The 25,180-nt window shown below is 48.4% G+C and overlaps 1 protein-coding gene across 1 annotated transcript in view; it reads right to left on the bottom strand.

Annotated features, from left to right (window-relative positions):
- The window catches only part of NHLRC4 (NHL repeat containing 4), a 29,041-nt gene that overhangs the window by 3,220 nt on the left and 641 nt on the right, over positions 1 to 25,180 (bottom strand). The window lies entirely within an intron of this gene.

The raw sequence follows: 25,180 nt of genomic DNA, 5'->3' as shown, positions 1-25,180 counted from the left end.
GTCGCTGTGGTCCGTCCACCGCATTGCGATGCGGCCGGGCTTCGGGTGGAGGGACAGTCCGCTGCTGCTCCGACGGGCTCTTTGAGCCAGTCGGCAAATTGGAAATGCTCACAATCCCATAATGACAATGGAGCCAGCCTCGGCTCCGCGGTCGGGATTTTGATGTCATTTTCCGACAGCCTTTCCATGTCGGCCTTTCTGACATGGAAAGGCTGTTGGAAAATGACTTTGGGGGCCTCTAGCAGGGACCCTTCCCTCCTGGCTCTTTACTATGTGGCCTGGGGGGCAGTACCTGCCGCACGGTGCAGGGATGTTTCCGAACATCTATTTTGCTATGGCAGCTAGTACTGCGGGTCTTTTCCGCCAGCCACACAAGCCGTCATAGTAAAATAGATGTTTCCGACTGCACTATGGGCGGTCGCATCCAAATTGGGAGGTTGGAACCGCCGACCTAAGGTCGGGCGGTTCCAGACCACTACGGTATCATCCGCCCGACATCGTAATGAACCACTATGTTTGTATTCTGCATAGCCAGTAGTGTAGCATGTGTCCTGTATGCCCTTATGAAAGACTGGAAAAAGCCCCCATATACCCTCTTCTGGCAGTAATAGATAGACCTAATTGGGACTCCGTGGATCCCTCACATTCCTAGGCTCTGGTGCCACTGTACCTGCTGCTGCATTGCTAACTATACCTCTGTGCATGACTCTGCAGATTAACCTTACTTGAGGGCTGTGTGGCGTACAGCATAGAAATGGAAATCATCCCCACAGCTCACAAATAGAGCCTTGTGTCTTGGAAGACTTATCAGGGTGGCAACTATGCTAAGCTGATTTAGGGAACTGGCAGATGGATGCCAATGTTTATACTTGTATATTCACTGAAAATGTACTTTTAAGAAGACGACGAGTATCTGCTAAGATCAATAACGTGCCAATAGGCGGAAACAGGATCGGACTGAGACAGTAGATGGGCCCGGGCACCAAAGTAAAAATGGCCCCAATTAGCTAATCCGACAGCTAAAAAGTGGCCCATGTTTGCAAGTCGGATTAATTTTCAACTCTTAAAAACAGCATATATAAGTGTTTTGCAAGGAATGGGAGACAGCATGCATCTGTGCTTGCTGCTGGCAATGTTTGAGGTAATATCAGGTAAAGCAACAGTAAACGCTGGCCCACCAGGATATAAAACCGGCCCACAAGCAGCCAAAAAACAGCACACACATTTTCGGGCACTGCTTGATTGCCCTATAGACTAGTCAGTCCCTGGGCTTAAAACAAATATCCCAGTTGAAGTGATGTTAAGGTTACAATCAAAAACATAAAAACAACTGAAATTGGTATGGTCAGCTCTACTACCGCAACTAATATAAACTGCTTTTGACCCCTTAACGCATGATGTCACAGATGAAATTACTAATTACATGGTCCATGACATTATCAGTGGCATAAGGTATGACAGCACTTTTGCCCTCATTTATGACATCACCAAAGCTGTATATCATTCCTATTTTCCTCATTGTTTTACTGCAGCCGTGCTACTGTACGTATGTATTCACATAAGTATGTTCGAATCTGCTGTACTACAATACGTAGGAGAATATGTTGTACCACTAAGAGTAATTTAATCACTGTATATGTTCTCTTTACACAGATAACCTATAAACAGGTCCACTGGAAGTATGTGGCAGGGAAGCACCAAATTATGCGGCAAGATTGACAAAGATATGCAGCAAGAAAAGGCAAATGATGCGGCATAAGGTGGCACATTTTTTGATATCTTTAATAATTTATTTTCTCATTCTTACACATTGCACTACACTCTGGGCAAAATTCGCCTCATTAGTATCAGTTTTACAACTCAGGGCCTCATTACGATGTCGGTCGGAAATGCTCCAAACGGCCTTCAGATTTTCCCGACCTATGTTGGAACCCATGTTTCCGACTCTGAAATATTTCCGACCGACTGATTACGATGTAAGGTAACCGTTCGGTCATTCTGAATCAGTTCAGACCGGCATTCGGAGAATCCGAGTTGGTCGAAGCTGAATTGTACAGCTCTATGACCGCGTTTCTGACCAACGTATTACGATGTCAGATTCGGACAGCATTTCCAAATTGCTCTGTCTGACATGGATTGGCTGTCGGAAACTGACTTTGGGAGCCCGTAGAAGGCTCCCCCTTCCCTGGAGGCCTCTGATTGGGGCCCGTGGGGGTACCCAAGGGTCCCCTCTTTACAACCGTGTCCGGTGTGGCAGGCACCATGGGGTGCCTGCGACAGGGTGCAAGGTTTTCCGCAACCACCCCTTTTTTCAATGGGAGCCTGTGTTGTCGGTCGGAACACAGGCTCCCATTGAAGTCAATGGGAGTCCGACCGAACGGTGTTCGGAAACATCGTAATCAGTTGGTCGGACTCTCTGTACCCGAGTCAGCCGGTACCAATTTCCGACCGACATCTTAATGAGGCCCTAAATATAGAAATAAGCAAATGAAAGATTAATAGTCAACCATTGTGAAGGGCCTTAAGCTGCGCATGAACACTTGTACTTCATTTTTAGTAACTTGTGATCCATTTCAGCTAGAAACAGTTTTTTTGTTAAAATCTGCAGATTATGAAGCAATTGATGATTATGTGGCAAATGCGACAAATCCATTATTATGTCAAAAAAGCTGCAGCTACAGAATCGCCTAATTTCAGTGGCCCTACATATAAAATAACACAACAATATCAATGGTGGTATGACACAACGGCGAACGAACTTCACAACGCGGTCATTACACCGCGATACATTTACATTGCGGTCATTACAACGCAAGTCGTTACAACGACTTGCGCTGGATGGCTCTATACTCTAAGGAATAGTATGATTTACTATTCCAACACCTTCCCTACTGTTCCGTAGGCTGGAGTTGGAATAGTAAATCATACTATTCCTAAATCCAGCGCCTCTAGCGCAAGTCATTGTAATGACTTGTGCTGTAATAACTGCGATGTAACGTACCGCGATGTAAATGATCGCATTGTAACGTCACATATTCAACAGAACATGTAACCATTGACATCACCAATTATATAATTTAAACCGTAAATAACAACAGTTTCTATATCTGTTTGCTGACACCGAAAATACAGCCTTGATTCTGTATCAATCAATCAATCAGGGTTTGTAGAGCGTGGCTAATCAACTGTGAAGCTATCCAGGCACTATGTTCTTGCTGGGATCAGTTGAAAAGACAGGTCTTGAGTCCCTTACTGAATTCCAGGAGACGTTGATGTTCGGAGGTGGAGGGGAAAGTCTTTGTGGTGAGATAGGAGAAGGAGCATCCTCCACTGTAGCTTTGGCGGATGTCTGGAGTGTGTGTGAGGGTGCAGGAGGTGAAGTGCAGGTGTCTGGAGGGTTGGTGGAAGTTCAGTTGGTGGTTGAGGTATGCTGGTCCTTGGTCGTGGTTGTAGACGTGTATCAACATCTTGAATTGGCATCTTTTCTGGATGGGGAGACAGTGGAAGTTCCTATTGTGGGAGGGGGTGTAGGTCCATTTGGGGAAGTCGAAGATGAGTCTGGCAGCAGAGTTCTGTATTGTCTGGAGTTTCTTCAGAAGTTAGGTGGTAAATCCTGTGTAGAGCACATTGCCATAGTCCAGCCGGATGGTGACTAAGGATTGAGTGATGGTTTTCCTGATGTTGACAGGGAGCCATCTGAAGATCTTTCAGTGCATGCAGAGTGTGTGGAAGCAGGCGGAGGAGACTAAGTTGATCTGACATTTCATGGTGAGTTTTCTGTCAAGGGTGATGCCAAGGTTTTAAGTGTGGTCTGTTGGTGTGGGTCCGAGTTCAGAGATCCACCATGTATCGTTCCATGGGGAGGTGTTGTTCCCAAAAAGCAGCACTTTTGGCTTGTCTGTGTTGAGTTTCAGGCAGTTGCTCTTCATCCAGTCGGCAACACGTGTAATGCATGTGGAAGTTTGTCTTAGTAGTGGAAGGGTCTTCTGAGAGCTAGAAGATAAGCTGGGTGCTGTCTGCTTAGGATATGATGTTGAGGCCATGGGTTCTGATGATGTTGGTCAGGAATACCATGTAAGTGTTGAACAGGGTGAGGCTGAAGGATGAACCTTGAGGGACACAGCAGAGGATGCTCTTAGGTTCCGAGGTGAAGGGTGATAGGTGAATTCTCTGAGTTCATCCTGTGAAGAACAATGCGATCCATCTGAGGGCGTTTCCCTGGATCCTGATGTAGTGGAGTGTCTTGATGAGGGTGTGGTGGGAAAGGGTATTGAACGCTGCTGAACGGTCGAGGAGGATCATGGCTGCTGTTTCTCCCTGGTCGAGGAGGGTTCTGATGTCGTCAGTGGCAGCGATCAGGGCAGTTTCGTTGCTGTGGTTGGTGTGGAAACCGGATTGGGAGGTGTCCTGTAGGTTGTTTCTCTCCAGGTGTTCGGCGAGTTGGCGGTTGATGGCCTTATCAAGGATTTTGGCAGGAAAGGGGAACAGAGGGATAGGGCGACAGTTCTGGAGTTCGCTGGGGTCGGCGGCGGGCTTCTTGAGGAGGAGTCTGACTTCTGGATGTTTCCATCCGTCAGGGGAGGCAGCTGTGGTAATGGGCGTGTTGATAATAGAGGTGAGTTTGCAGCTTATTTCCTTGCTCTGAAGGTTGAAGAAGGGGTGGGGGCAGGAGTCCGTGGGTGCTTCAGAGTGGATGGAGTTCATGATGGCTATGCTGCTCTGTGTGGTGAGCTGTTTCCATGCGGTGAGCGGGTGGTTGTGGGCAGCGTCCGTTGGTGTGAGGAGTTTGTAAAGGTCAGTGGGTTGGTGTTAGAAATGGGGATCTCTAGTTGGCAGCAGCTGGCGCCAATGTCCAAATAGGGATCCTTCTTCCTAAGTCAGAGTAAGTTGGCTATACCCTTTGAGAACCCCTGCTCAACCCTGTGGTAACGTAGCACGAGCAGACAGGCCTATCTCAGAGGCAGTGTGTGAAGCATTTATGACCATACACAATAACACACTGAAGACACTACAAAGGGACACCACACAAGTAGCTAAAAAATAATGTATCTTTATATAGGCTTAACACAAGGGTCAAAAGCGATCAAGATGCCACAATGCACGTAAATATAGATTCACTTAAAAAGCGATAAAAGCACTCAAAAGTGTGTGAAACAAACTTAGTTCGAGGCCGGGGTCTACGCGACCCGGTGATGCACAATGTAACCGGAGGTTTAAAGGGGCACAGCACACAGCTGCGTGAGGAGGCCGCGATGATGACAGGCGGACTTGCAGCGGCCACAGCTCCCAGCTGCAGCGGTCCGCGGCGTGCACTCACGATGATACTGGGATGGTGATTAAAGGCGGGCACCCAGCGGCAACAGTGCTTGGTGGCGGTGGTCCACACAGGTGATAACAAAGATCCTCGATGCGGTGACCAGTGCGGGCACTCAGCGGCACAGCTCCTCAGCTGCAGCGGCCCACAATAGCGATAGCGATGATTCTCGTAGCACAGACAGATGCGGGCTCTCAACGGCAGCAGCTTCTCAGCTGCAGCGGCCCACGATAGCGATGATTCTCGTCCCGCGTTCCCTGCAGTAGACCCAGAGGCTCTGGAATTCTCAATAGAAGCCTCACCTGCGAGTAGAATCCCCTCAATAGGAATTCAGAAGGCTGATGGGTGAAGTCTAATGTCCCTGAGACTTCAGCAGGAGGCAAGCTCAAATCAGGCCCTTGGATAGTTGCTTCAGCAAGATGGTTGAAAGTTTCAAAGTCCTTACCCTCTAGTTACACGGACAGAGGTTCGTCTTGACATCCAGAAGTAACACCCCGTGTAGGGGTTTTAGCACAGATATTTATACCCCAAAAGTTTTTGTTCTCAAACGCCACAAGTCACTGAACCCAGCCAGAACCAGTTTGGTGTGGTCCTGGAGCACTTTGTTTACAAGGCTGCGTCCTGCCTTACAGGAAGAGGGGGTCTGCTATCAGACACACAGTGGGAGGTGGAGCCATCATTCACCTTGCCAGGCACAGCCCTGCTCAGATCAAAGGGTCACCCCTCCCATACTTCAACTTCAGATCTCTCTATTCAATCCAGGTCGGGCTCAGCCTGCCCTGTCCCTCCAAAACCAGACAGCCAATACACATAACAGCAGAGCACACTGGAAGACTTAGGCAAGAAAATACATACTTTCTAAAAGTGGTATTTTCAAACACAGAATATAAAAATAATCCTCACAAAAAGATGTACTTTAATATTCTGAGCTCAGGCATACTAAATTCGACTTTCGAAACGATCCTTGGGACAGCTAGGATTATAGGATGTAATAATCAAACTGCCCATTCTGGCCTAAGGGAACAGAAAGCCTTGCAATAGTGAAAAACAAAATGGAGTGTAATTCACTATCAGGACATGCCACACAGACCAAGGCAGGTCCTACCTTTCACATAGAATGTGCCCTGCCATAGGGGTGATTTACATGATGCCAAGGGAAGGTTTAGGGACTGGGAAATGGGTTTACTTCACAGTCACATTGGCAGTTCTGGACTGCGCACAGACTCTGCAATGGCAAGTCTGAGACACATTTTACAAGCTGCTTCTGTGGGTGGTGCAATCAGCGCTTCAGGCCCACCAGCAGCATTCGGTCTACCAGCCCTGGGCATGCACGGTGCACTATACTAGGGACTAACAGGTAAATCAAATGAGCCAATTATGGGAATACCAATTCATACAATCAATTTACAATAGGGAGCATTCGCGCTGTGGCACTGAATGGCAATGGCACAGCGCCCAGAGCATCTAACAACAGCAAGCACAGAGGAGACAAAAGCAAAAAATGGAAGGGGGACCCACGCCAATGGTGCCAGGTCTAACAGTTGGGGTTCGAAGTTTCTGTAGATGGTGGATATTTTGTCATGGAAGTAGTCTACTTGGGTGTCACAGAGTTCCTGGGAAGGGGAGATCGTGTTCTTGGTGGCTGATGGGCAAAATAACTCTCTGACGATGCTGAAGAGTTCCTTGCTGTGGTTTTAGCGGACTTCAATACGGTCTGCCAGGGTGTCTCTTTTCGTGTCCTTTAGGTGCTGGTGGTATTTGTTGAGGCCTGACTTGAAGGTGGCTCAGTCTGTGGGATCTTTGCTGATGCACTATCTTCTTTCTAGCCGTTTACAGTTGCGTTTCAATGTCCTGAGTTCTGGTGTTTACCAACTGGCTTGTTTGGGGGATCTTTGACAGGGCCATCTGTACATTGAAAGTGGTACCGCTAACTTCTAACAACAACTAATTTGTAGGACAACATGTATTACTACTGAGCATTACTGCTTCAAGCATCATTCTCCAAATATTGACTTTTCAGTGATAATGCCGTCTCACCAGTAATGCAATTATTGGGAACTGTGATGTCACCGGTGACACTGTGGGGACTATTAACAAAAGCATTTAAGAGTATGTAAACTATTACTCATGTAGTACTCTTTGATATTCTCTTACATGCCTTTGTGAATTGCCTCCAAAACATCAAAAATGGGAATGCATTGGAACTATTCAAATAATATTCCTATAAATTAAATATAGAGAGGACTTTGCCCTACTTGCACTTTTACCAATTCGGAGTTGAATGTGTCCGGACTGATTCATAAAGGCACGTAAGAGGACATAAAATATTATTCCTGTAGTACTACTTCACATACTCATAAATGCTTTTGTCTATCGGTCCCTATGTATGTGACCGCAAGCGCTGCTTTGGTGTGGTTGGTTTTAGTTGAGTTGCTTATCCAAACCAGCCAATTTCAGTGGTCTTTAGGTTTTGGGACCTAACCCTGTCTGCTCCATTGAGTTTTGACATTTTTAAGTCAATATCCTTAGTATATAACCATAATATTTTTTTCATAACTTCCTTGTGGAATGTAACAATACTTCTATTGTAGAATGTTATCCCAGTAACCCATGGGGAATAGGCAAAGGTGGTGTAATATAGAACTACAGTCAATTGAATGTGTAATAAACTTTTCCTGAATCAACAAAAAAGAGGGGCACCAGGAGCTGTTTATGTGTCATGATTCCGATTGCCGCTCCGAACCGAAGGGCTGTGAGTTGGCGGTCTAGACGCCAAGAAGCGGAAGCGGAAGTCAGACTGACTCACTTACGGGCGGACGCGCTTAACAGCCGGGGACTCCGGCAGCACCAGCGCTTTGGATTCTTACCAACGCCGCCGACGAGGAGACGCTGCTCCGGACACCAGCCTCACAGGTATCGTTCCAGTAACTTGTTCGCAGGGCCATTGCTACGGCCACCTGCGTCCCGCCTCGCACCAGTGGTGCTCCCGTACATTGATGTTCCGCTTTCCAGCCATTGCGCACCAGAGTGTGTGTGGTGGGCTGGGTTCCCCTGTTTTGCTTCTGTTATTATTTGCGCAGGAGCGCTGGTTTTCAGTTGATGATTTTGTGTTCTCTCCCTGAACTGGACGGAGTCACAAGACCGTGCAGACATTTGGATAGTCTGCATCTCTTTGGGGGTAGTGTTATTCCTTGCTCTTAGCCGAAAACCCACAGGAGAGTGAGAGGAACGGCACAGAGCTTCTTCTTTATTATTTGCGCAGGAGCGCTGGTTTTTCTGTTTTTTATTTGTGTTCAAACACTGTGGTGCTTCCGATTCGCCACCTTGGGACCGCTCTTCAAGCACCAGAAACGAGGTGCGGAAGCCACGGACGCTAATCACACCGTTTCCCACAAGGTACTTCCTTGGTCCGTGGGCTGGTGCTACGTAGAGGGGTGGAGAGGTCGGAACTGCGGTGAGCTAACCGTGTCCCCCTTCTTCTCTCCACACAGCCAGTGTTGAGGAAGCCCTCTTGACCCATCCTATCTGGCTTCTACCCCTGATACCCCCTCTGTCCTAGTCGGTATACACACCCTACTAGGGGAAGGCGGGAGACAGGGGTGGTAGTCCTTGTCGCCTCTGCAGGATCGCCTCGCAAGTGGAAGGTAAGACTTGGGGGGCTCTGACAGAATCCAAAAGCCCACGTTGTTTCTCCTGCCCGGGCGACATGGGTGACCCCGAGATCACGCTTCAGGACATCGCGGCTATCCTTGCTACCATGCAGGCGGAAAACCGCGGTCTACGCCAAGATATCACCGCGTTACAGACGCAAGTTGCAGATACCGGAACAGGGCCTTGGGGACAGTTCCCCACGACTCGGGTACTATGAGAAGGCCTATTGCGACCCGCCACGTTTCAACCCAGTAGTTCCACCACAAGTCCCATTCAAGACACCTCCATACAGGTAATAGCTCCGCATACCGTACAGCTAGCTCCTCCCGAGCTCTTTTATGGTGATAGCACGAAGTACAGCGTCTTCATTCACCAGTGTCATCTGCACTTTATGGCGCGCGCCACCGCCTTCCCTGACGACGCTTCCAAAATCGCTTTTATCCTCTCCTATATGGGAGGCGATGCCTCCCTGTGGTCCATTCCCTTGGTGGAGAACGATGAACCGGTTTTGTACAACCTACCAGCCTTCAAAGATACCATGCGACGGATGTTCGCCCGCCACACCTTTGTACAGGCAGCAGATAACGAACTGCTCGGATTGAAACAAGGAAACACAGACTTGCTGCATTATATTACCACCTTCAGTAGGCTGGTGATCGAAGCCCGCTGGCCGGAGTCCAAGAAGGTCTCGGTGTTTTACAGGGGTTTGCGGGATGAGATAAAGGACCTCCTTTCCCAAATACCAGATCCACCAGAAGACATCGGTCCTTTTATTGATTTGGTGGTAAAATTGAACTTCAGACTGCAGGAAAGGAAGACTGACCGCTACAGAGGTGGAGATTCCCGACTCTTGCTCCAGAAAGAAAAAACCATAGACGACACAGCGTCCAACCCTGAACCACCAGAACCGATGCAGATCGGAAGCATTCGGGGACCCCTCACCAAGGAAGAACGAGAAAAGAGGAGGCGACAGAACCAGTGTCTGTATTGTGGCAAGAACGGGCACTTCGTGAGGGAATGCCCGGTAAAGCCGAAACCAAGGGGGAAGAAACCTTTTGCTCTGCCTGTTTCCAAGGGTGACTGGTCGGGAAACGAGGAAACCCAGTAAACGGTGGGGTCCGGCTACTGGGTTCGTCATCCATAAGGACACCAACCCCGGGTAACGGCGACGGTTGCCATCATCTTGGAGTAGACGTAACCTTACGAACACGGTCGGGCCTGGTGTGGCACGTCACCGCCCTTGTCGATTCAGGAGCCACTGGCAACTTTATTGACAACCAGTACATGGCGAGACTAGGGATGGCCGCTATGACGAAGAAAATGCCTGAGATAGTAAAGGCGGTGGATGGGACGGATCTCACCTCAGGCCTCATCCGTTTTCAGACCGAACTCCTGGAGATGTCATTCCGGAACCAACACACGGAGTCTATTACCTTTGATGCCATTGATGCACCACAATTCCGTTTGATTCAGGGACTTCCATGGTTGGTGGAACATAATCCACGGATTGACTGGGCGTCCAGGATGGTGCAATTGGATTCGGATCATTGCACATCTCTCTGTTACCCTTGGTCGTGTTCCCCCGGTTCAACAGGAGTACAAGCCCATGTATTGCCCCTTACGAAAACCATCCTGGCCTTCCAAGGGAAGGTACCTGATGCGTACTTGGACCTGGCTACAGTGTTCGATAAAAAAGGGGCAAACACATTACCTCCGCATCGCAGTTTCGATTGCAGGATAGACTTGATCCCTGGTTCTAAGCTGCCCTGTAGTCGTATCTACTCGCTCACCGAAAAAGAAAACGAACATCTCCGTATGTATTTGGACGAGTATTTACGCAATGGGTTCATCCGCCACTCTAGATCGCCGGTGTCGTCTCCTCTCTTTTTCGTGGCAAAGAAGGAAGGAGACTTAAGAACGTGCATCGACTTTAGAGCGATGAACGCCATCACGGTCAAAAACAGGTACCCGTTACCCTTGGTCACGAACCCGCTGGACCAGGTGAAAGACGCCACCATATTTACCAAGCTGGACCTCCGGGGGGCATACCATCTGGTCAGAGTCCGAAAGGGGGACGAGTGGAAGACCGCGTTCCGGACCAGGTACGGTCTCTACGAATACCAGGTCATGCCCTTCGGACTCTGCAACGCCCCGGCGGCCTTCCAGTATTTTATCGACGAAGTACTGAGGGAATACCTTGACCTGTTTTGCATCGTTTATATTGACGACATTTTAATCTTCTCAAAAACCCAAGAAGAACACATTCGACACGTACGCACTGTTTTGCAGCAGTTACAACACCATGGGTTATACGTCAAGTTGGAAAAGAGCGTCTTTCACACCACCGCAGTAGAGTTCCTGGGACACATCATCACACCAGAGGGGGTTTCCATGGATACCAAGAAAACCGCTGCTATACTGCAATGGCCATCCCCTACCTCAGTGAAACAAATACAACGGTTCCTGGGGTTTGCGAATTACTACCGCCGTTTTATCAGTGGTTTTTCTAGGATTGTTACACCCATCACCCGCCTACTGCGCAAAGGGATCCGTTTCTGATTGGAGCCACGAAGCTGAACGAGCCTTCCGCACCTTGAAGACACGGTTCACTACGGCCCCTGTTTTATTGCATCCAAACCCGGAACGGCCTTTTATAGTGGAGGCCGATGCTTCCCAAGACGCCCTGGGAGGGGTGTTATCCCAAAGGGATACCATCACTGGCCTGTTGCACCCGGTGACATTCTACTCCAGGAGACTACAACCAGCAGAGCGAAATTATACGATCTCTGACCGTGAACTCCTTGCCATAAAAGTCGCCTTCGAGGAATGGCGCCACCACCTTAAGGATGCCAAACATCCGATAACAATCTATACAGACCATAGAAACCTCCAGTTCCTTCGATCTGCAAGGGCCCTGACCTCTCGGCAGCTGCGTTGGACCCTATTCTTTAACGAATATGAGTTTCTTATCACCTATCGTCCAGGCAAGGACAACGCCAAGGCCGATGCCCTGTCACGTCTCGAGGAGACCGAAGACAACGCACCCGAGGTTAAACCAGCTTCAATCATCCCGAACCGTTGCTTCCAAGGGCTCATCCTGTCTTCCGGCTTTTTGTCTCAGCTTCATGATGACCTAAAACAGAAAGACGCCTCGTCTTGGATAGGTAAGCTGCAGGGTCTCACCGCCATGGAAGGGTTCATATACCAGGGAGATCGGTACTTCCTGCCTCTACCGACCCATCACCAACAAGCCTTGTACATGAGCCATGACCACCCGCTATCCAACCACCCTGGCCGTCAGAAGACGATGGACCTGCTGCTGAGACACTTCTGGTGGCCTACCATGGACGCTGACGTACGCGCCCACATAGCGCGATGTGCCGTCTGCGCCCAGGGGAAAGGATCTTCCCAGCCCTCGGTGGGATTGTTGCATCCCATCCCTGTGCCTCCGTACCCTTGGCATACCATCTCCATGGACTTTGTGGTGGAACTACCCAGAACAAAGAATGGCTACACCACCATCCTCACTATTGTGGATCATCTCTCTAAGATGGCCCATTTCGTTCCGTTGACGAAACTACCTTCAGCGGCAGACTTGGCAGGTATTGTCATGTGCAACGTGGTACGTTTACATGGTATTCCGTCGGTGGTGATCACGGACAGGGGCTCCCAGTTCGTGTCCAAATTCTGGAATGAGGTATGTCGCATTCTGCAAATGGAAGTACGCTTATCCACGGCATTCCACCCGCAGACCGATGGACAGGTGGAAAGGACGAATCAGACCATGGAGCAGTACCTCCGATGTCTCTTGTTGTCCGTGGAAAAGGAATGGTCAGAAGTCCTTTGGCTGGTGGAATACGCCTACAATAACAGCAAACACTCCGCGATAGGCATGTCCCCGTTCTTTTGCCTCCAAGGGCGTCATCCCCGGACAGTCCCTTGGGAGGTGCATCTCACCAGCCCTTTGCCCACTGTACAGGCTTACCATGGCTTCCTTCGGGATCTCTGGCAACAAGCCCGATTTGAGTTGGCCAAGGCTAGGGAATCCTACAAACTATTCGCGGACAGGCACCGACAAGCTGAGCCACAGTACAGGGTGGGTGACAGGGTGTGGGTGTTGATACAACACATTAACGCCCGGGGCTCCAAAAAACTGCTGCCTCGGTATGTGGGTCCCTATGTCATAGCTAGGGTGATAAACCGTGTTTCCATGAAGCTGTCTCTACCCCCGCACATGAAATGCCATCCGGTCTTTCACGTTTCCCTTCTACGTGCCGCTCACCCTGATTGTGTGGCCTCCGTCCCTCCTCCTCCGGTTCTTCGTGGGGACCACCTGGAGTACGAGGTCCAGGCCATTCTGGCCTCCCGACGGACCCGGGGCCGGCTCTTCTATCTGGTGGACTGGAGAGGCTATGGCCCGGAGGAGAGGTCCTGGGAGCCGTTGTCACATGTTCGCCACGCTTCCCGGCTGGTTCGGGCCTTCCACATGGGTCATCCTACCTGTCCTCGGCCTGCCACCCCAGTGTGACCAGCCGGCTGCCGGGTGGGGGTCCTGTTTGGTGGTGGGTGCTGTCATGATTTGGATTGCCGCTCCGAACCGAAGGGCTGTGAGTTGGCGGTCTAGACGCCAAGAAGCTGAAGCGGAAGTCAGACTGACTCACTTCCGGGCAGACGCGCTTAACAGCCAGGGACTCCGGCAGCACCAGCGCTTTGGATTCTTACCAACGCCGCCGACGAGGAGACGCTGCTCCGGACACCAGCCTCACAGGTATCGTTCCAGTAACTTGTTCGCAGGGCCATTGCTACGGCCGCCTGCGTCCCGCCTCGCACCAGTGGTGCTCCCGTACATTGATGTTCTGCTTTCCAGCCATTGCGCACCAGAGTGTGTGTGGTGGGCTGGGTTCCCCTGTTTTGCTTCTGTTATTATTTGCGCAGGAGCGCTGGTTTTCAGTTGATGATTTTGTGTTCTCTCCCTGAACTGGACGGAGTCACAAGACCGTGCAGACATTTGGATAGTCTGCATCTCTTTGGGGGTAGTGTTATTCCTTGCTCTTAGCCGAAAACCCACAGGAGAGTGAGAGGAACGGCACAGAGCTTCTTCTTTATTATTTGCGCAGGAGCGCTGGTTTTTCTGTTTTTTATTTGTGTTCAAACACTGTGGTGCTTCCAATTCGCCACCTTGGGACCGCTCTTCAAGCACCAGAAACGAGGTGCGGAAGCCACGGACGCTAATCACACCGTTTCCCACAAGGTACTTCCTTGGTCCGTGGGCTGGTGCTACGTAGAGGGGTGGAGAGGTCGGAACTGCGGTGAGCTAACCGTGTCCCCCTTCTTCTCTCCACACAGCCGGTGTTGAGGAAGCCCTCTTGACCCATTCTATCTGGATTCTACCCCTGATACCCCCTCTGTCCTAGTCGGTATACACACCCTACTAGGGGAAGGCGGGAGACAGGGGTGGTAGTCCTTGTCGCCTCTGCAGGATCGCCTCGCAAGTGGAAGGTAAGACTTGGGGGGCTCTGACATTATGGTCCAATGTCCGTGCTCCACTAGTGACAGTTAAATCAATGAAGACATTGTTCCATGTTGGCGGTGAAAACAAAATAAGTGAACACCTGCTCAACAAAAGAAGGAGTAAAAAAGAAGTAAAAAAGACAGAGAGGAGAGAGAGAGAGAGAGAGAGAGTGTAGAGGGGAGGGGAGGTAGAAGGGAAGTAGGGGTGAAGGTGAAAAGAGGCAGAGAGAACTATCCCCAGTATCAAAGATCCAATTCCGAAGGGGTGGACTCAATATGGCCTACCTCCCCTCCCCTCTACACTCTCTCTCTCTCTCTCTCCTCTCTGTCTTTTTTACTTCTTTTTTACTCCTTCTTTTGTTGAGCAGGTGTTCACTTATTTTGTTTTCACCGCCAACATGGAACAATGTCCTCATTGATTTAACATAAACTTTTCCTGCCCAAGTATAGAGATAGTGTTATTGGCCAGGTGGTGGCAGTTAACATTTCTACAAAAAAAAAATATTTGTGTTACTTTTGAGTAAGATATGAAATATCAAAACAAAGAAAAGGGGGAGAGGAGGATAAGGCTAGGTTCGTCCTCCTTGGTACTTGTAAGACAAAAAAAGATCTGAAAATCGTGTATCAGAGAACCTAGCTAGTAGGGAAAAGAAGGGGTCTACTATATGAGTAAGACGCACCTCAAATAGAGAAAAGAGAATTCTTTTCTTGAGTCCCCTCACTCACCAAAGGTTTCCCCTAGGTGACATGCTTCATCATTGGGGCCATCCCAAGCATCTACTGCTTGGGGCGTGCTGCGACTTGCGACAGTTACATAGGAGCACTGATTTTTAATGACTATGTGTAGTGCAGTGAAGGGGGAGTGGTGTAGGTGGCTGTTTAAAAATTACCTAGCTAGTGAGCGTAAATGAATGTATTCTTGCTCCTAGTTGGCAAAGGATAAAAAGGGGTTAATAAAAGGGAAGAATTAAATATTTGTGTAATAATAGTCCCTAATATTTAAAGTCAACATGTTTCGAGGTTATCCCCTAAACCTCTTCTTCAGGACCGCATGGGGACCAGCCCCATGTGTACCACTCCATGCAAAACCTGTAATAAAGTGAGAGATAGAAAAAATAAACGCGCACCTAGGTGTCAGCGTTGATATAATTTACATACGGTTGAACTGAACACGAGGGCAAAGATGCACTCGAACAACTGCTAGCACCAGGCTTTTAAAGGGTAAGAACGGAACCAGCATGCCGATGCAAATAACAGCTTTCGTGGGATAAGTGAACCGCACCTACATGCGGAAGCCCATCTGTGGGCTTGGAACTTTTGGCAACAGCAATATTAACGTGCACCCATTAGGGTAGAGTTTGCTGATCCAGACTACAACACCCACAAGTCAATGCGCTCAACAGAGCAGCCCATCGAAGGGTGACATTTTCCACTGAGTGTGGGAGTATCAGAACAGCACGAAAGACTGTCGAAGCCTCTGAAGAAGTGCGGCAGCACAGAAACGTGGCAGGCATGCATAACTCGACACGAAAGCTGTTATTTGCATCGGAATGCTGGTTCCGTTCTTACCCTTTAAAAGCCTGGTGCTAGCAGTTGTTCGAGTGCATCTTTGCCCTGGAGGGGAACTTTGGAGCTTTCATTATACGCGGCGGCCCCAGCCGCGAAAGATGCACCGCCCTATTAATGTTGGGGGCCACGGGCTCTGTATTACACGGAGCCACTACATGGGACATTTGCTTGTGATAAGTGAACGGCACCTACATGCGGAGGCCCATCTGTGGGCTTGGAACTTTTGGCAACAGCAATATTAACGTGCACCCATTAGGGTAGAGTTTGCTGATCCAGACTACAACACCCACAAGTCAATGCGCTCAACAGAGCAGCCCATCGAAGGGTGACATTTTCCATTGAGTGTGGGAGGATCAGAACAGTACGAAAGACTGTCGAAGCCTCTGAAGAAGTGCGGCAGCACAGAAACGCGTCAGGCATGCATAACTCGACACGAAAGCTGTTAATTGCATCGGCATGCTGGTTCCGTTCTTACCCTTTAAAAGCCTGGTGCTAGCAGTTGTTCGAGTGCATCTTTGCCCTGGAGGGGAACTTTGGAGCTTTCATTATACGCGGCGGCCCCAGCCGCAAAAGATGCACCACCCTATTAATGTTGGGGGCCACGGGCTCTGTATTACACGGAGCCACTACATGGGACATTTGCTTGTGATAAGTGAACGGCACCTACATGCGGAGGCCCATCTGTGGGCTTGGAACTTTTGGCAACAGCAATATTAACGTGCACCCATTAGGGTAGAGTTTGCTGATCCAGACTACAACACCCACAAGTCAATGCGCTCAACAGAGCAGCCCATCGAAGGGTGACATTTTCCATTGAGTGTGGGAGGATCAGAACAGTACGAAAGACTGTCGAAGCCTCTGAAGAAGTGCGGCAGCACAGAAACGCGTCAGGCATGCATAACTCAACACGAAAGCTGTTAATTGCACCGGCATGCTGGTTCCGTTCTTACCCTTTAAAAGCCTGGTGCTAGCAGTTGTTCGAGTGCATCTTTGCCCTGGTGGGGAACTTTGGAGCTTTCATATATATATATATTACCTACTGGCGGTCGCCAGTAGGTAGTTATAGTTAGGACCACGTTTCCATAGGAAATCCGCAACATTCTATTTTGAATAACTTTGGCGCCGGTTGACGAATCCTCGCGAATTTTTCAAAATAGGTGGGGCGCTACGCTCCGCTCCTACCCTGAAAGTCTCGGGGGGATTCGTCAAGCGGGGGCTGAGATAAAAGGGGGGTCCCAAAATGCGTTTTTCCCATGCATTTTTCCATAGGACCTTTAGACACAGCTACAGCCCGAACGGCTGAACAGAATTACTTGAAATTTGGCAGAGAGGTAGTCCTCAGGTCAAGGAAGTGCCTTTTGTAGGTTTGGTGTAAATCTGTTCAGTAGATTCTGAGAAAATAGCCTTTAAATCAATATATATATCTGAGCCAGCTTACGGTGCGCTTACGGTGCGCTTACCGTACGCGTACGGTGGCGTGCGCGAGCGCGATTCTGATTGGCCCTTAGATCTTAGTAAACATTCGAATCGGTCGAAACCAGGAAGCGGCGGCCGCCATTTTCTCTCTCGCACTCTGACAGGGGGTTGAAAAACCAAGTGCAAAAACATGTAAAGGGGCTGTTTACACAGCTCCCAAGCACCTAGCCATGTCGAGGGAGTCCCCAACGATCCCCCAAGTGAAAAAAGGCAATTTTAATTTTTTCGAAAATTTCGCCGATTACGCTTACCGTACGCGTACGGTAAGAAATAATAAAAAAAAAAAAAAATATCCACATTCTCCCCACCCCGTGTGCAAAAGGTGCCCGAAGGGCACCTTTTGTCCATGGCTTAATAGAGCTAAACAAAACATATATTTTACCTGTCACAACGATGCTCATCATATGTCCTCCATGTGCGCACGGTGCGCGAAGCGCATCGTGCGTTCATGGCCCATCTAGCGTAACGTGGGCACGCGGTGCGCGAAGCGCACCGTGCGCGCACGAAACGAACTGCGTTAAGTGGGCGCGCACGCCACAAATGGCGTAAAGTAACTTAGCATTTAAAAAACCGTACAAATTCACTGAATAAACCATAGGTTTCACACACGTTATAGTTAGGAATTAGCATTTAAAAAACCTTGCAAATTCACTGAAAAAACCATAGGTTTCACACATGTTATAGTTAGCTGGACATTTTACTGATAAAAAACCAATGAAATTCCCCCGTTATAGTTACTGTAGGCAACTATAACTCACGCGACCGTAATCCTCTGCTGATGACATATGTGTCTTTATGAAAAAAAAATATTTGTAATATATGTATAGCTAAAATTTAATGGAAGAAGACATGGGCAAATAAGTGTCTAAATACAGTATTAGCATCAGCAGAGGATTACGGTCGCGTGAGTTATAGTTGCCTACAGTAACTATAACGGGGGAATTTCATTGGTTTTTTATCAGTAAAATGTCCAGCTAACTATAACATGTGTGAAACCTATGGTTTTTTCAGTGAATATATATATATATATCTCCTCCAAATTGGGCTCAAAATCACCGGATTCCTGGCGCATCTTTAGCGGTACTAAACAAGTGTATAATTGGTGAATGCACTCCTTCCCTTATAATATTTTAACTATTGCTTCTTATTGCAATGTGAATGCATGCAAAACAGCGCCGTGAATTGTCCCATTGCACAGCATATCAAAGATAATGAACAAAGGTGTACTTGTTGTACACCCAGCTGCTGCACTGCTAAAGTGAGGAAAACGATCCTATAGAGTAAACCTCATATTCCAAGTTGGCCAAGTTGGCCAGATTCATCCATAGTATACCACTCATTGTATCTTCATTGTAATCCATTATTTTGCTGCTTGATAGAACCACTCCGGAAACATCTATGTTGAACCAAATTACTTTATTCTCATATTCAAATGCCTTCTGTTGCCCATCCGAGCTTTAACATTGGCATGTGTGGTCAATCAATTCCGTAACAGTCTCGTTTAAAAACCCAACGCATTTCGAACCAAACAGTTCTTCGTCAGGGGTGCCACTTCCACGGCGGAGCCAAGCCGTTACCTATGATTCCAACCCTCTTTATCAGAAGAAATGGAGCACACTCACGAGTGACTTTCACAATGTTCTTTTAGTGCACAATCCAATGTTTAGTGGCAAATTCTCGCTTCCAACCAATGCGTTTCAGTCTCTCCTCGACCTTGATCACGGTTGATGTTTTGCGCTTCACTACCATACTAATACTTTAAAAATTAACATCATGTGACTTCGTGTTTTATCACCGGGATTTCTGGGACATGTAGTTTTTACAAAAAACTATTTCTTTTTGGTACAATATTTTCTGTATATGTAAAGATAACCACATACTTTCATTAGTCAAGGATTTTTGCATGGATCTTAATATCGTTCTTAACAGAGAAAAGGTCTTTTCCACAATATTTTTAAAGTTCTCAGATTTTATCTCATAATTTTACGCTATTACGCCCTCCAGTGGGCATACTGGTTGTGATTCACTTATTCCCTTTTCACTTGAACCACTATAAGGACTTCATTTTGACCTTAGACCTTATTCCTCAATGTGATATGATTACATACAAATATATACAATTCCGCAATAAAACCCACATTTTCCCAACAGAAAAAGTGAAAAAAGGGGGGGGAAGGGGAAAAATTATATATAACCATGTAGTTAACCCCATCAACTGGCAAATGGAAATATTCAAGATTTTTGTTTCTGTTGACTTCAAATTTCCAATGTCAATACCCCTGGGGAAATCACATTAAAATTGTTGTCCAAATCAACAAAATGTGGGAGGCTTATAGTTTGAGCTCAATTTAATCCAGATGTACATATATCTCTTTGTCCTGGTTCAGCCCATACGGGGTGTATGTTCTTAATGACAATATCCAGCGTGATTCGCATTGCCACAGTTTTTTCTCTCGATTTCCACCACGTGCATGTTTCTCCACAGTCTCGACACCATAAAACTTCAAAGATTTCCAGTTACTTTTGTGTATTTGCTCTTTATGTTTTGCAACCGCGTTGCTTCTGTCCTTATTAATGGTTGCTCTGACATGCTCAAGGATTCTCTTTTTTAACTCGCAAATCGTGCTCCCTACGTACTTTAAGGAAAACGGACATTCAATAATATAAACAACATACTGGGTTTTGCAGGTAATCAGCTGCCGGATATGCCACACTTTTTTGTTTATTCCTATTACTTCCTTGATGTTTTTAGCAATCTGACAAACCTTGCAGTTTAGACATTTGATAAAACCAGTCGTTCGTAACTATTGCTTTTTTTTGTTTTGATCTTTCCAGAAATGGCTCTGCACCAATTTGTCCTTTAAATTCTTTGCTCTTTTATATGTGACGTTAGGGTGTTATATATATATATATACACACACAAAAGCCAGTGACAAAGGGCTGGAGAATGCCCGAAACATGTATGGCATTGAATTGGCATATATTTTGTTTGCTGTAACAACGAGCCTATATGCCCTGCAGTCCGCCGATCAATAAAATGATTAAACAAGCACGCCACGTGTGGCGCCTTCATTTGGGAGCACCCTTGCATATGGAATATAAATATATTTATATTTTCAATTAATGTTCATGCAGAATTAATTGTTTCATTTGAAGGTGAAAAATAATTTTTAAATGGTAAATTATAATAAAATGTCTTTGGCAAATAATAATCTGTCTATGGCGTTTATATGTCTGATTTAAAGTTTATAAACATATTATTCTTTTTTTTAAAACCCTATGGGCCCAGTATACAAAGACACATTCTCAAACCAGGATGTACAATTTGCACACTGAATGGTTTGCAAATGGGTATGCAAATTTCCATGCAACCTATGTACTAATAAGTCGCATCACCAATTGTGTATTCACAGGGGGTCACAAAATAACCTGCCTACTGAATATTAATTAGTCAGGTTCCAATTTACAACCCTCTGTGAATGGCTGTGAATCTAATAATGGTGATCTGCAAGGGGCAGCAGACCACCATCCTTACATTTGTTTTTCCAAATGGGAAACATATTTTAAAAGAAAATAAACAGCCCATGTCCGTTAAAGGGACAGATGCTTCTTTTATCTAGCTTTGCAGACTATGAACTGCTACTGTGAAATCTCTGTAACATTTATATTTGCATCCCGTGAGAATTGTGATGTAAGAGGCACAACTTGTGATATTACTCAAACCGTAATGATGTGCATTATAAGAATTGTGCAACACTGGGACATCGGTGCAGGGTGTAAGACGAAGCTAGGAGCTTGCTGGCTATCTCAGTAGTGAAAGAGCACTGTATGGTGCAGGTCAGTGAAGTCTGTGAGAGATCTTTGAATGTCTCAGTACTGGGATATAGTGTGGTTTAGTGTCAGAGGTACATGGTGAGAGCCTCGTTTTTCCAGTGTTGCACAGTGTAACACATACGCACCACTCTCTCACACATGTATTTGCCAGCTGTATACCTGTTTTTTGTTGTTGTTTTTTAAAAATTATCGGGCACAAGACTTCCTCATAGGCTCATGAATGATTGGCTGGTATTTAGAAATAGTGATCCAGGATGTAGTGACCTGATAGTCACTGGTCTAGTGTTTCTATGTACCAGCCACTCCCAGAGGGCTGGCTTACATCCCACCCCACCCCCATCCAACAGAGTTGTCACTGGACATGTGACCATGAGAGTAAAAGGGGTCGGACACAAGTGCTCTGTGCCACTTCTACCAACTACCTGTGTCTGTGTGCCAGTTATTTTTGCATGGGGGCTTTGCACTGTTGGTGGTTGAAGGGGAGAAAGTATTGCCCGTGTTGTGGGCACCCCTGGCTAATACCGATGCAGACGGCGCCAGAGTAGGCGCACCAAGAGTACCCCTAGAAACAGAGAGGGGCGAGCTGGCCATGTGGGCTGGCTGTTGCAACTCTGTCACGACTACGTCGCCGAACAGGCAAAGTGCCACCTGACCCACAGGGCGTGTGGTGAGCCCGTGGGGTAACAGAGTTGCTGAGGTGCTGTGGCGAGGCCCCCGTCGAAAGAAGGAAGGAAAGTGATCCCTGAGCAGAGGAGGTGATTGGGAGCCCACCCCGCATCTGAAGTGACCACAAGAGAGTGGAGCGCATGAGGCAGCTTCCGACAGCGGAGAGACCCGCTGCGTGGATGGCCGACATGGAGGACCCCTGTAGGCAGCTCCAGCCTCCAGCGCAGCCCGTGAGGTAAGAGAGGCTGCTGCAGAGGATCGGGAGCATTTAAAGACATGATGGCCACCGCACAGAAGAGTTAAGAGAAAGCCAGAAGGCTAGCGGGTGCAAAAGGCATGTGAAGAAGTGCCGATGCGCCGAGGCCTTACCGAGTGGCAAGAGGAGGTGGTGTTGGTCGTCAACTGAGGCAGCCTGTGGTGCCAAGGTGAGGCACAGGAGATTCCAGTCAGCCGCACAGAGTGAGGCATGTGAGAAGCAGAGAAATGGGCCAGAGCCGCAGCGGAAAATGAGCGTGCTTCCTGCTGCCACCGCTGACTGGGCAAGGCCGCTGGACTGACCCCTACTCCAACATCGGGGTGCCTTGGTGAGGGAGGCGCCAGCAGCAGCTGTGAGGAGGCTGCAGCAGAGTGGAACCGGCACGCAGCCGGTGAAGAAGGGGGGGCGGACTAGGAGCCCATGGAAGGAGATGCCCCGCGACGAAAAACACAACAGAGAAGTGTCGTGGGTGTGGCCGTACCTGGTGGCAAAAAAAAGAAAGCAAACACCAGGCAAGCAGGAGCCCTGGCGGCAGCATGAGGAGTCTTGAGGTTGCCGCTGCTGACTGAACACTTCCTGCTGTGCCAGCGTAGGGAGAGGCTCCCGCGCGGCCTGTAAAGATGTAGAGAGCGCTGTGAGTGGATGAAAGTACGCTGGTTGCAGCCCAGCCAGGTGGAGGCTGTGGCCTGGAGGCGAGAGATCAGGAACATTGGCAGTTCCCCCTACAGGTCGCGAGAGGCACAGCGCCTAATAATGAAATGTTTAAAAGTGACTGGGCAAGGCACATGCACAGCAGCTTAGGTACAGCTGCTATGGTTTAAAACTGATGGGGGAAGATGGAAAATAAACCCAAACTGAAAAGACAGATCTCCTAAGACTTTGTTTTGCTGTGGGTGAAGAAAGGACTACAGCCTCAGTCAGCAAGTGAGCACTGAAAGAACCCTAAGCAGAAAGGCTGCCAGGGCCTGTGAGGGAGAGTGCAGAGATGCCTAGTGGCCACAGGTGGTCACTGCAGCAGCAAGGACACAGGAAGTTACTCCACCAGGAGAGAAGGTGTGGTACAGGACAACAGCCCTAGGCAGCAAGTCCCCGAAGGACTGGAGAAAGTGTGCAGTGCGCGTTCACTGGTGAAAGGACGCCACCGTCTGTAAAAGAAGTGGGTGCGAAAGCCACCCGAAGCTGAAGTACCATCAGGCGAAAGATGGCGAGCGCAAGGAGAGACGGTGCGCCGAAGATCGTACCCTAGACCCTGATGGGACGGCTGGAGCCCGAGAGCGAGAAAAGGACCTGTAAGAGGTCAGCGAAAGGACCTGCAAGAGGTCGGCGAAGAGGACCTGCAAGAGGTCGGCGAAGATAACCTGCAAGAGGTCGGCGAAGATAACCTGCAAGAGGTCGGCAAAGATGACCTGAAAGAGGTCAGTGAAGACGACCTGCAAGAGGTCGGAGAAGAAGACCTGCCTGAGGTCAGAGAAGTAGTGACCTGAGAAGAGGTCAGAGAAGAGGTGACCTGAGAAGAGGTCAGAGAAGTGGTGACCTGAGAAAGGTCTGAGAAGATGACTGAGGAGCGGTCTGACAAGATGACCGAGGAGAGGTCCGTGAAGGGGACCAAAGAGAGTTCAGAGAAGAAAGACCTGAAATCAAAGAATGAAGACCAAGGGCGAGTCGTGAAAGGAAGAAGGTCGCGATGACAGGTCTGGTCACAGAACGAAGAGAATGCATTGTCCTGTGTGAAGTGCACGTCACATTGAGAGGCCTGGTAAGAGAAGAAGTGCAAGACCTGATGGGACTAGACCGCGTTGCAAAGTGAAAGAGCCAGAAAGAGGAAAACGTGTGGCATGACACCACCGCAGAAGAAATTTCAAGAAGAAGAGAGGAGTGTGTGATGAGCCAACTCGCACACCAGAAGGTAAAGAAGATGACCGAGTGCAAGAACATCTGGAATGGAACACAGTACCTTTGAAACGTTGGTGGCACTTTGCAACGCTAGCTATCCAGGTGTCTTTGTAATGCCAAGCAAACCTGGTGACGGCAGAGGTGAGCAAGCGGGACCATTTGTGACATCCATCTTTGGGGTTGCACGGGAGACTGGATGGTGAGACTGCTCAAAGGTCCTGAAGAGGAGGATCTGACCACTCCACACCAGACGCTGGAGAGAGCGAGAGAAGAGTCTACAACTGTTTTTCCGCAGGTCCCAGGAAGACAAAAATCTTGTGCTAAGTGGCAGGAGTAATCCTGTCAAGAAACACCCCACCCCACACCCATCCACAGGAACTGTGACCCTGAGAAAAAGAGGGTCTGGGCGCTCGTGCCCTGTGCTAGTTCTGCCAACCAACTACCGTTGTCTGTGTGCCAGTTATTTATGCATGGGGGCCAAGGGCCTGCACCATTACACACGGTACTGTGGTAGACTATGATGTATTAGAGTATTTTTTTTGTTTCCTTTCAAAGCTAGCTTGTATTCTGCAGGACATTTCTTCTTCCTAACCTCGTCCTACACAGACTCTTTGTCACTGAAGTCTGTCACAAGTAGCAGTGCCACATCCTCTCAGCCACTCAGAGGCCACTGCAAAGAGCAGGTCTCTCGACAATGCAACTTCACCTTCACGCTGAGGCAGGGGAGTAACTACCAGTGGTGCAACAGGTGCAGTAGCACCATGGCACAGGGCCAAGGGGCCCATTAACTCCTGGTTACTACTTAGCCAATAGTTGTTAGAGTCTCGTTTTCATTGCTTGCACTGGGGCCTCTGGCGCCCTTGCTACGTCACAGGCTCTCTTCTCTTAAAGCGGTATCTGCATCACAACGAGTTAAAGTGGAAAGGGTTGGTTTAGAGAATACATTATACATGTCAGCCCTGGCCTCAGAAGAGCTGAGACCCCACAGATTCGTACATTGGAAGGCACTG

Source organism: Triturus cristatus, chromosome 10 (assembly GCF_964204655.1).
Source record: "Triturus cristatus chromosome 10, aTriCri1.1, whole genome shotgun sequence".
NCBI lineage: Eukaryota > Metazoa > Chordata > Amphibia > Caudata > Salamandridae > Triturus > Triturus cristatus.
Note: the sequence above shows the minus strand (reverse complement) of the source record. Positions and strands in the feature narration are given on the sequence as shown.